Source organism: Protopterus annectens, chromosome 14.part0, assembly GCF_019279795.1.
Source record: "Protopterus annectens isolate FY-2018-M chromosome 14.part0, PAN1.0, whole genome shotgun sequence".
Taxonomy (NCBI): domain Eukaryota; kingdom Metazoa; phylum Chordata; order Ceratodontiformes; family Protopteridae; genus Protopterus; species Protopterus annectens.
Window position 1 is genome coordinate 55,353,460 of NC_056748.1, and position 12,272 is coordinate 55,365,731.

General features: G+C 38.6%; 1 protein-coding gene across 1 annotated transcript in view; it reads left to right on the plus strand.

Moving 5' to 3' along the window:
- Positions 1–2,235: 2,235 nt before the first annotated feature.
- Positions 2,236–12,272, plus strand: part of PLEKHS1 (pleckstrin homology domain containing S1) — a 452,990-nt gene continuing 442,953 nt past the window's right edge. Inside the window, exon 1 of the mRNA XM_044055523.1 lies at positions 2,236–2,293. The gene's annotated coding sequence lies outside the window, so the exon portion shown is untranslated. The remainder of the gene's footprint in view (positions 2,294–12,272) is intronic.

Consider the following 12,272-nt stretch of genomic DNA (forward strand, 5'->3'; position numbering starts at 1 on the left):
GTGTATGCAGATTAGAGTAATGGCTAAGTTAGCTGTTAAATTTAGTGTTGGACATGTATGTGTGCACATGTACAATTGCAAGTCTGTGCATGTACAAAAGTATTATGTAGTGGTATTGCTATGAAAAGGGTTTTTCAAAAGTAAGGCACAGGTTAACATGTTAACAGGGAGGTAACAAAGGATTTGTAGGGGGTAGTTAGGATAATAGTTTTCTTATTGACTTCCTCTGTCCATAAGGGGCATGGGGCCAGACAGGGGGTACATTTATGATTTTCCATCTAATTGCTAAGGATTTGTTTGAATACGGTCAGAGATGAACTCTGTTCTACATGGAAGGGGAATCTATTCCATAATGCAGGGATCCTTTGGGACACATATCTCTCTCTCCAGGACATTCTGTTTATGTCACAAGTGAAGTTCATATTCCTGGATTTAGTGTTTCTGATGCTGTTTGTCCATAAGCGCTATGTCTGAGGAAGCCCTGTAAGCCAGACAAAGATCCCCTGTCAGCAGCCTGTAGGAAACTGAGTATAGAGACAGAGCCTTTAACCAATTAGCATAGGACAGGGTATTTGTGCCCTGAATTCTCTTGGTGAGAAACCTATTGTGGGAATTCCAGCTGTTGCATGTGTTTGGTTAAATACACATGGCAAAGGGGGCATTGTACTCAATGATGGGTTTGACAAAGGCTGAGTAGAGTGAAACTGTAACTTACTTGGACCTGGATGCCATGCCTTTACCTATAAGATGGGCAACATAGAATTAGTTTCTTATTGTCTTAGCTACATGTTGGCCAAAGACCATATTGATGTCTACATATTTTACCCCTTTGCAGAAAAGGAGGTTTCCTGTTTTTGTTAAGGGAAATTATACTAAAAGTAGGGTGTTGTGTTAAATGATGTTGTGGATGAAGAATCCTGCAAGTTATTCCATGATTACCTGTGCAGCAATAATACCTGTACTGCAATAAAAGCATTCAATGCATACTGTGTCAGTGATGCTGAACTGACGATGCTATAAAGACATACAATTTAACTCTAATGGATCAGAGGAACCTCTCCTGGTTTTTACTGAATATGTACCCTTGATAATGATAGGTTTTAAGGAGAAGCCCAGCCACACCTCTGGGTACGCCAACATTACCTGTTCACTCTTCCATGTAGCTGCTTCATGCACCATACACCTTGAGCTGCATGCCATCAGGATAGTATACAGGATGCATGGCTCCACAGCAATTCATCAGTATGTACTTGTATCAAATGCATACTGCACCATATCGCTGAATGTACTGTGCACACTGAATTATGTTTGGTATTATCCAACACTTTAGTTCTGAGATTCTTTGGTGTAACTGCTGAATAAAGGCCCTGGCATTATTCTGCATTTATCCGCAGTGGGCAGGATTTTTTTTAATATTCATTGAGCACTGACTGTTCCAAATGTGTAAATGTCTCCAATAGCTAGGACACTTCTCAACTTTCATAGAATTGTCTTGAATCCCAACATTCACCTATACGCGTAAAAATGTAATGTGGATTATATTTTAATTGTTAAGTCTCATTCAGCATTTTATTAAATTCTAGATTCACTGTCAGTCAGATAACCCCCTGACCCTGATATTAAGTAACTTTCTTTTTTTCTGTCAAGTTACACATATTCCGGATTCCTGGGGAAGGGTCACAAAATGCTCCACCTGTGAGAAAGCTCTAAAGTTACAAAACATAAAAACATAACAGTAACCAGTAAACTAATATGAAATAAAATTTACCCTTTATCTCTTTTTCTTTTTGAAAATTTCTCCCCCACCACATTTTCGTGTGAAGCTGTCCATTATAAGATGAACTTGGTACTTTTCCGTTAAACCCCTACCACACATAATATGATCCGGTTTTAAAAGGTTAAGCTGCTATTCTCAACAAATAATAATAAAAAATGCAAAATGTAGTGGTACAACACGCACACAGATGCTTGGAAGACTCCACAATGCTTTTCAAAGAATGTTTGGGTTTATTTACAGTTAATCTATTTGAAATAAGTTACGATAATGCAATGTACAGTAAAGTCTGTCAAAGCTAACTCTCCCCTCGTCAAGAAAACCCCTTCAGTTTACCAGATATGAAATATCTGATGGCATTGTACCGGGAAAAGTTCAGATGGAATTTCCTGAATGATCAGATTTCAAAGGGAGGTGCTGTCATAGCAGGTGAAAACAACCAGGTACGTACGTAGTTCACCTACAAGGTGAAGGCAAGGCACAGAGATTTATCTGCACTTTCTGCTGCTTGTAAAACTTGTAAGTATTTTTAAAGTGTTCAGCTTTTGGGGATTTATTTAAAGTAGTTTAATGTGACATCTGAATGTGTTAGAATATCAGAGTAATAAATTCCTGTAGACTGTGAGATCGTGAGACCAAGAATCAGAAATGTTGGTCTGGATGTTCAGTTTTACATGCTGTTAGATTTCCTGTTTAGGTTCTTATCTACCCTCTGTGTCTTTTATAAGGAAAACGATGAGAAAAAAGTGGAAATATGAAAGTATAATACATCGGGTAAATAATCTAAGAACTATAAAGAAGCGCTGTTTATATCACTGTTTGATATGATGCATGTCAACGTTGCAAGTTTGCAGATCTTAAAAATGTAATGGCATCTAAATGTTTCCATTTAAAATGTTTCTTAGCAACTGTTAAAATAGAATATGAGCAACAACATGTTCTAACATTGATACAGATTTGACTTTTTATCTGTAAATGTTTAAAGGTGCTGTCAAATCCAGTCCCAGGATATTATTATTATAAGGATTTAAGAGGTACTTCTGTCATGTACAAATAAGCATGCTGTTTACCTTTTGAATTATTTTTTGGCAAGAATATCTTCAATGTGTTTAGAAGGAATGTTATAAGGCTTTTGCAGCCTCTTCCTTGATCTCTCATCCATTTGCTCCACCTTTTCAAATCATTCATCATAGATAAACAAGTACACGTGCAACGTGTCCAGTGTGGTTGTGTAGGGTGTATTAAAACAGCGTGCATTTCATTACTAGTGTTAAGAAGGAAGTCATGAAACCCAATGCAAACTTTCCTGCAAGAAAGTGGCAAGAGAGTGATAATACAGGCAAAATGTTGGAAGTGTTGCTACAGGCTCCTGTTTATTTTTTTTTTAGTTTCGCAGTCAGTGCCCAGGATTAAGGTTATGACCTTTTAATAGGCTGCTTCTTGTGGTCTAGGATTTCATTGTCTTATCTTGAGTTTGCCAAGTCTGTGACTCTGGACAGGTCACTTAACCAGACTGGACTCTGGGACAATTAAGAAATTGGTCTAGTCTCTTTTCATAGGTTCATAGCTAATTACTAGTCTAGCTGCCTTAATTCTAAACTTAACCAATTTCCCTTCAAAAGGCAAGAATCAAACGTTGTACCTTGGTTTTGTGAGGCAAAGCATGTCTATTAAATACCTAAGAACATAGGAAAAGGTAGTGGTTGCTCTGGATTATTAGTGAACAGTGGGGTGGATTGTTTCAATTATGTGATTAAATCTGTCTTCTGAAAATGTGAACAGTATGTTTGATCTGATGTTGTTTGCACAGTGTGATACAGCAGAAAGAAACTCATGCACCCTTCTGTCTCATGTATTGATGTGTCAAAGTACAAAGATCATTTGTTTCCTGTAGTTGATGCCTGAGTGCAACATCTGTGGCTCAGTTGCAGAATGATTACTTGTTTGTGCTTTGCTGGACTTCAAGAAGAGGGAGAAGGTGAATTTTACATTTTATTCACTTTTTTCCATTTTTCCAAGTTTGTGCAAATTTCGAGTCAGTAATTGTAAAGATTTGAAGTGTAGGAGTGTGTCCCCTCATTGGGGGCTTGATATTCTTCTTTTTACAGACTTGGAAGTGTCACAGTTTTGAACTTGATCTAGATCTTTTTGGCTGACATAATGACATGCTTCTTAAATTATACAAATTCATTCATATCCTGCACTGGCTCTGTAGTCATTGATTAGCTCAGTTCTGTTCTTCATGATTTTTATTTTAAGCAGTATTTCTAAATTTCAAGTATGAAAAATATATTGTCTGTTAATATCAATCTAGAATAATTTTATATACATAAATATAAATAACTTTACGCTTCATAAAACACGAACAAGATAAATCTAATAAAACCAAATAAACAAAACAAACGGAGTTGAAGCTGGAACAAATAAGCTTTACTGGTGCTTCCTGGTACTACCTTGGCTCATGCTTTCAAGGGAATAACTTCACTCTTCAAGCAAATAAACGTGCCCCCCCACACACACACACACATACACACACACACGCATGAGCACACGCACACATCCACGCACACTCAAACACACATTTGTTCTTATGCAGCCATCATATTGTCTTGATTTTCTGCACTGGGGAGAGAGTAAAGGAGAGGTGGGGGAATATCTCTCCCCCATGTGCATGAGGCATGGGATGCAACATGGTCTACAGAGTAACTGGGCTGCATTCATGGAACTGCTCTTCTTGCTATGTCGGCACACCAAACCTCTTAATTTCCTTGTAGAAGTGTATTTTTTTAGCATATGATTACATTTTCAGTGTCACTGATTTACCAGGTGCTACACGTGCTTTTGATGGCGGGGAGATCAGAAACCTGTGAGCTCTGTCCTGACACTGTGCTTTTGGATTCATGTTCTTGCCCTGATACTACTGATGCAGTGCTACGGTGTCACTCTTCATATCAGATGTTAAACTATGTTCCTATCAACCTGCGCTATGAGATGTTAAACCACATTCCTAGTCACTTGAGCTAGTGGCTGCTTATGTGGAAGGGAAAGTTCCCACAGCATGTACCAGAAAGAGTAGAAACTTTTATTGATTGTCTTGGTTAACTTAGCCAAAAATTGCCCCTAATAAGAATGTGTTCTCTTTAAATAGATATACCTAGCAAGATTTCCCAAGTCACCACAACAACCTCACTACTAAACCAGTATGCCTTCTGTAAGTCTTGCCTGACGTTGCTTCATCTTCAGTACAGTAATTGAGTTACAGTAGTGCAGGCATAACCCCTCTTTCCAAATTTTAAATATGTGTTAATAATCAGTTTGAGTGATTAAGTCAGTGATCAATTAGATAAGCAATTTTCTTTTACTGTTGTTAATCCTCAGTAAACCGATTTGGTTTCCAGTCTGAAGATACTGACATACACAAGAATAATATGCTAGATGATCCATTTATCTGTTGAACTAGGCAACCCGTGAGTTTCATTTCTTTATGTATATATTTTTTATTTTCTCACTATTGCACAGTGTACACAACAATGTTATGCATAAAAATATTACAGGCCAAATGCAGTTATTTTCTGTGTGGGAATTTGTGCAAGATATTTAAGACTGAGCTAGTAATGAGCTTCATTTGCAGACTTAGGTTTGATTCCCTTACTTTCCATTTGAGCAACTTTGTGCAAGTCACCATATAACCGAGCAGTGCCCTATGTAACCCCTAAAAAGAGTCACTTGCTGCTCTTACTGGAGCATAAAAATGTTCATTAGATGAATTATAAATAGAAATAATAAACATGCACACTACTGCTTCAGAATACAAGTAAAAAGTTATATAAAGCAGAATGCAAAAATCATGCAAAGTGTTCTTCATGGCTTGATAGTTAAAAGGTTATATGACGCAGAATGTATATTGAAATTAAGTATATTGAACAGATTGCAAAGAACAGAGTGTAAGAACATACAAATAGTCATGCCAGTGCAGAAATGCTGCCCAGATATTGATAAAGGCTAAGGTGGGTTTGACTGCAGAGTCCCTGGCTTACTTCAGGCTTTAAGAACCCTTAACGTGGTCACTTTTGTTTTCCTCTACACTGTAGACTGCATTTGCTATGACTAGCTCACATTTCTTGCAATAAAAAAGTACTACCAAAGAAGAAAGCACAGGCAACTTGAGGAGCCAAAGACAGCTAAGGATGGTAATCAGCTGGAATTTAAACTGCATAAACTTGTAGTTGGTTTTCTGCATTACTAGCTGTGCTAGGATTTGAGAGCTATGCTGACTTTCTACAGCTTGAAAAACAAGACATACTGCATTTCTCAATGCAAAAAGTAAAATGACCCCAAACAACTTTTGCAGAATATAGTATATTTAGAAATGACTGTCACTATTATGTTGCATCAAGTTCTAGAGATCAGGCAGTATAAGAGTGATGTTGAGATGATAAAGGCAGCTTCTCTCTTTTAATTTAATACCTGGATACAGTTGCTCTTATGTTTATGTCAAAGACTATGCTGACATAGTGCTGTTTATCTCAACAGCCTCAAGGAATTAAGGAATTAATTGTTCAGTCTATTAAAAGCTATGATGCTACATTCCTCACATTCCTAATCACTAAACTAATAAACAGCTATTACAAAACCAATAATTTGTCTAATTTAATTCTTACGATAGTTTGGCTATAAACAATATTATGCCATAAGTTCTCATTCATGTGATTGTGACTTCCTTTAAGAAATTATAAAAAAGCTACAAAGAGGTCTCATACTATGTATATACCCTGATTTATGTATAGTTGACTGTACTTTGTCCACTATAACCAGGGCTCTTCCTGAAGCACTCCAGCCCCAAGGCTAACTAGATCCTTGCTTATGGTCACCAAATACTTAGCTTCATATCTGTATAGATATTTACTAACCTATTGATCTGTGAGGATCTTTAGAACACTGACCTAGAGGTGAGCAGAACATTTACTTATTACCCCTATGCACAAGGGGCAAGTGTACTAAACCAGGGCTGAATTTGATAGTAATCAGTTCCTCCAACATGTTCTATTTATTTTGTAAAAGAGACTGACATCTCTTGCCAGGTTACTTAGACCCCCATTGAACTCCTGAATGTGCAGTAGGTCTGACAGGAAAGTGTATGTTGAGGCTGTCTAAGTGAGGCAGAGTTCACCCCTCAGTAGCCTGTATGATACAGAGAAGAGGGACAAGACTTTCAGACAGTTCACATACTTCTTAGATTTAGCTCCTTGATTTTCTTAGTAGGAAGTCACTGTAGACAATCAAGTTGTATCAAATGTTTGGACAGACCTATACCAAAGGGAACATTATACTCAGTGATCAGCGGAGTGTGGAATACAGTGGAACGATCACATTCCTGACCTGGATGCCATATCTTTAGTAACAATCTGTGCAATGAAAAAGGAATTTCCTCTTGAAAAGTACTAAAAACTATTGTCCACTTGTCCCCAATTTGCCTCTGTTACTCTCCACACTGAGCTGTGCATAACCACACCGAGCTGTGCATAATCAAGTGATACCCTGTTTATATTCCAAGGCAGAGTTATCCATTCAGGAAATATGGCCTTAACCCATCTAGAAGTGCTTGATGTTGGTATAGTGAGTTTGAGGAGGAGTTGTTACACTGTGTGAAGACTAGAAATCTGGAGTGCAGATGAAACAGTCCCTTCCCTCATTTTTCTTATACTTTTCAGAGTGGATATGCATATTTCATCCCTGTCACAACCTCATCAGCACAGCACAAGCAGAGTGTATTATATAAGTTTTCCCTTGCCCATCTTCTACTTCCAGACTATCACTGGATACATGACTGAGGCTATACCTTTCCAAAAAAGCACATGGTATAATGCTGATTCAGAAAGCCTTACTGCCTAGAACCGGGAATAAACTCAGGAATGTACTTAGGATACTATTTTCCAGACTTGTGTCTCCTGGCTTCATAGGATTAGTCTAACTGACCATTTTTACATGATATATGGCCTAAGTACATAATTACATATGCAGCCTGTATTCTAAAATGATTGGATCAGGAACTTTAATTGAATGAATAGTAATATGACAAACATACATCTGAGTGGACACAATTATCATTACAGGTCATTTGTACCCTAGTAATTTCATTTATTTGTTTCAAGCTTGGACATTTGTGCTGAGCAAAATATTGCTCAATTATAAATGAATGCGTATTGCATTATATTTCTGGCCAGATAAGATACTGGGATAAATACCCCTTGTCATGAAGGAGTCAGTCAGTCATTTTTCCTGATCACCTGTACCATTCTAATTAAGTGAATTGTTTATCTCATAACTGTGACTTGCATGTTATTTGCTGTGTTACATCCAAATCTGCATTGATAGCTCTGCATGTGAAATCCTGTGCAGTGCAGTAAAAATGGTTTTGCACTTCTGGTGATACTTCCAGATGTTGATACTAAATGCTGAGATATGTTACCTTAACCTAATGGAAGGTGTACCACTGTCTCTCTTACCGTATGTTCTGTTGGTGTATGTAATCACACCCCTGCACAGAATTATCTTAGGAGGCCAATGTGTTGTGCATCATTTATATTTTGTATTTTTGAAGTGGTATATATTAGAGGACTGCAGTGAGTATGGGCACTATGAGAACGTAAAAGCAAGGAGTGGAAATAATACAGGAAGTTAGAACACAGGAGGGAGGAGGACAATGGGAAACCAAAGAGAAAGAGACATAAATGCTAACGATGAGAAACATGACAGTGTGAAAGGTGAAATATTTTTTATTGTCTTGTCAAAGATAGACAGGTGGGACAAAACCATATCCTTGGCAGTGAAGTGATCCCAGCTGCGTTCCAGTTTCTGTAAATGCAGGTGTGGAGTTTATGAAGAAGTAATAAAAAAAGGGCTATAAGAAGGATTTGTAGTTTGCACAGTTTTATGGATGGAGGACAGAAGGCTTTTTACATTTAGCTGGTCACTGTACCCAAAGAAGATACACGGCTAACGGAGCTGTACCGCTATACCAATGATCCTTTCATTTGCACATCATACTGACTGTCTCTAATCATGTCATGCTTGGTGGTGATGGCGGACAGCAGCAGGATGGATGCACAGGGTCTGTAGCCGCTCTTCCTTTGTGGAGAGGAATGACTGTAGCAGTGCATCATTCAGTAGGGACAATGGCTGAGGTCAGGCTGTGATTGAACAGGGCACACAGGTGAGGTGCCAGTTCACTCTGTAGTTCATGCAGAACACAGCCACAGATATTGTCAGGTTCCATAAAAGCTGTCTTTCTTGGCCTTGGGCAGTGCTGTTTTAACCTGTGCAGCAGTAATACTGGGTGCCTGGCAATCTACTGGTGTTGTGACTGGTCCCTTGCGGGGGGAGAGGGGTAAAGTTGGCACTGAATCTGTTGCCCAGTATATTGGCAATATCTGTTGGCTTGGTATAGGAGGTACCATTGTGCAGTAGCTCAGAACAAATCTTGGTATTGCCGTGGAGTTTCTTTACATAACTATAAAAGACCTTGTGGTTGTCTTTACTATCTACTGCAATTCTTTTTTCATAGCTAGCTTTAGAGGATTTGATGAGGAATCTCAACTTTTTGTTGAGGCTGGTAAGGGAGTTTTTCCAGTCTTGGGACTTCACCTTATTCCGCATCAGTTTTCTCCTTCTGTTGTAGAGTTTGTTTATGGCAGGGGACCACCAGATTGGCTTCCTTTTTTTGGAGGAGAATGTCTTGGTTCTATTGGGTATGGCAAGATCCATGCATTTGTATACATGTTCGTACAGTGCATTGGTGTATGATTTGGCAGTCATGTAACTGATCTCCATTTGCATGGGTGCAGTGAAGTTAGCCACCTCTGTTTTTATGAGCCCAAAGTTAGCTCTGGAGACGTTTTTCATGGTGGTTACCTTTGTGGGGGTGAGGGGTGGGAGGGTTATTTCCAAGGTGATTAGTTTGTGGTCAGATCTAACCAGGGAGGAGTTGACTATTGGTGTAGAGCAGTGGTCACCCATGTTAGTAATGACCATGTCAAGGATGTTGCTACCTCTAGTGGGGGTAAGAACAAGCTGGTCCAGGGCATTGCAATTGATGAATTCCAGGAAACATTGGGCAAGTGTATTGGTACATGAGTAGTTTTCCCAGTTAATGGAGGGGTAGTTGAAGTCACCCAGTATGAAAGTGTTAGGTGGGACCCTAATATTCTCCAGGGTGCCTCACAAGACATCTGCAAGAACTGGAAAGGCTACAGAAATACCTCACTGAAAGAATCACAGGCCTAAAACAGATGCCCTATGCTGACCATCTAAAAAAAACTCCAGATATACTCTGTCACATATCCCCTACTCAGAGGTGATCTCTGCTTAACATACAAGGCCATGTCAAACCCAGTGCTGTTGGACATGCTACACTTAAAGAAATCCCAATTCCTCAGAGCTCACGCTCCAGGGATCTAAATCTGGTCATCACAATGAACAAAACATGCTGGAGGGATAGGTTCCTGACCCAGAGACTCCCCATACTCTGGAATAGACAGCCCATACATGTCAAGCAGAGTGCCACTTTGGCCCTCTTCAAAAGGAACCTTGATGATTGGATGGGAGATAGGAAATTCACCCCAGGGATCACGTCAGTCACCCTGCTAGACAGGGGACCAGGGAAGTAAATATTCTGGGAAGAAATAGCCAGGTAATTGATATGGCTAGGCTTGTATAGGCCCTTGGGCAGATAGCCTAGTACCAACCTATGAACCTATGAGGTCTTTACTCCAAGCCGTAGTCCAGGTAACCCCAATCAGCCAATGACCATAAACACTACACTCTCACTGAAATGCAAAATGGCTTCTGCCAAACTAAGATGGTCTGGAACATGTGCTCAGACACACAGTCTCTGAAAGCAAACAACTAGGCCCAGAACACAAGCCTGAATATGGACAATGCTACAGCTACTACCTAAACTACTTTGGGAGAAACACTACAGAAATGTTTATCACAGCAAAAAACAGCAGTGAGCCTTCAAATGAAAGTTTTAAACAGTTAAAGGAGCAAGGAAACTCTAGAGAATGCTTTTAACTGCAAACAAATCAGTTATATAATACACTCCTTGGCAGGAAATCAGAACAAGCAAACACCAACAGATGTTTAACAAATGGAGAAAATTTCCAGTTAATACCTCACACACAGTGAAACTAGCTAGAAAAGATTTGCAAACAGTGTGACAGTAAAAACTTTATTTATCAGGCCCTGTGAGTTTTAGTGCAACTGAGCAGATTAGTTTATAGCTATAAAATACAATAAAAAGTATGCAACAGACAAAAGTGATATAAATATCTATAATAAGCAATAACTAGTAAAAATAAGCAAAAAAAAACGGATACTTATTGTTATTTAGCACAGATCAGAGTTTTGCTCAGTGCCCTTCCTCCATTCAGCTCTGTTATATTTACTTAAGACAGAACTAGTTGCTGGTGTAATACATATAATACAAAAGGTAAAATGCTGCTATAATGGATAAAGCAGTCTGTAAACTAGAATTATATGAATATATCAATTACAGAGACATAATAGCACTTTGTGGAACCAGATAGAGGATACTGCAGCCCCTGACTAATGCAATGCTTTGGCCATCTGATGACCAATACTTTTAGGCAGGATCTTCCAGTTTTTGTGAGTCTAGTTGTGCGTACTGTGCAGAAAATAAGAAAAAGAATAATAAAAGTGATCCTGGGAGGGATTCATAAAGATTTCATAAAAGTGATCCCGGGAGGGATTCATAAAGACTTAATAAAAGTGATCCCGGGAGGGATTCATAAAGACTTAATAAAAGTGATCCCGGGAGGGATTCATAAAGACTTAATGAAAGTGATCCCGGGAGGGATTCATAAAGACTTAATAAAAGTGATCCCGGGAGGGATTCATAAAGACTTAATAAAAGTGATCCCCGGAGGGATTCATAAAGTCTTACTGCCAGTGTAAGAAAGTTATGCTGGTATTGAATGACATTGCAGTAACTTTCTTACTCTGAGGGTAAGTCTGATGACAGGGCATTGTACTGTGCAAGTCACATGACATAGTGGACATGTGTGAAAAGCTAAGCTGCAGTGTAAAAAGATTACAAGTTAAGACACCCAAAACTATCATCAGGAAGACTTTTTCTTATATCATTACTCTTCATTTTAAGCATCCTGAGGATTCAACATACCATTCAACTGCCCAGATTTTTGCAGAATGCCCAGATTTTTGCCTCATATTTTTGGTCTATTTCTCATAAAGTTATGGTTTTCTGGCAAATCACTAGCAAATCATAGAGGACTGAAATCAGAAAATAATTGAATTTCAGACTTCATACCCTTCAGAAAATTCATGGTAATGCAAAACATGTTATTCTATCAACTTTCTAATTTTGTAAGATCAGTATTTAAAAATTGTCCCTTTTTTGGGCCTTTGTCCCCCCCCCATTGTTTGTGGCTTTGTCCAGATTTTTTCGTCTAAGAGGTTG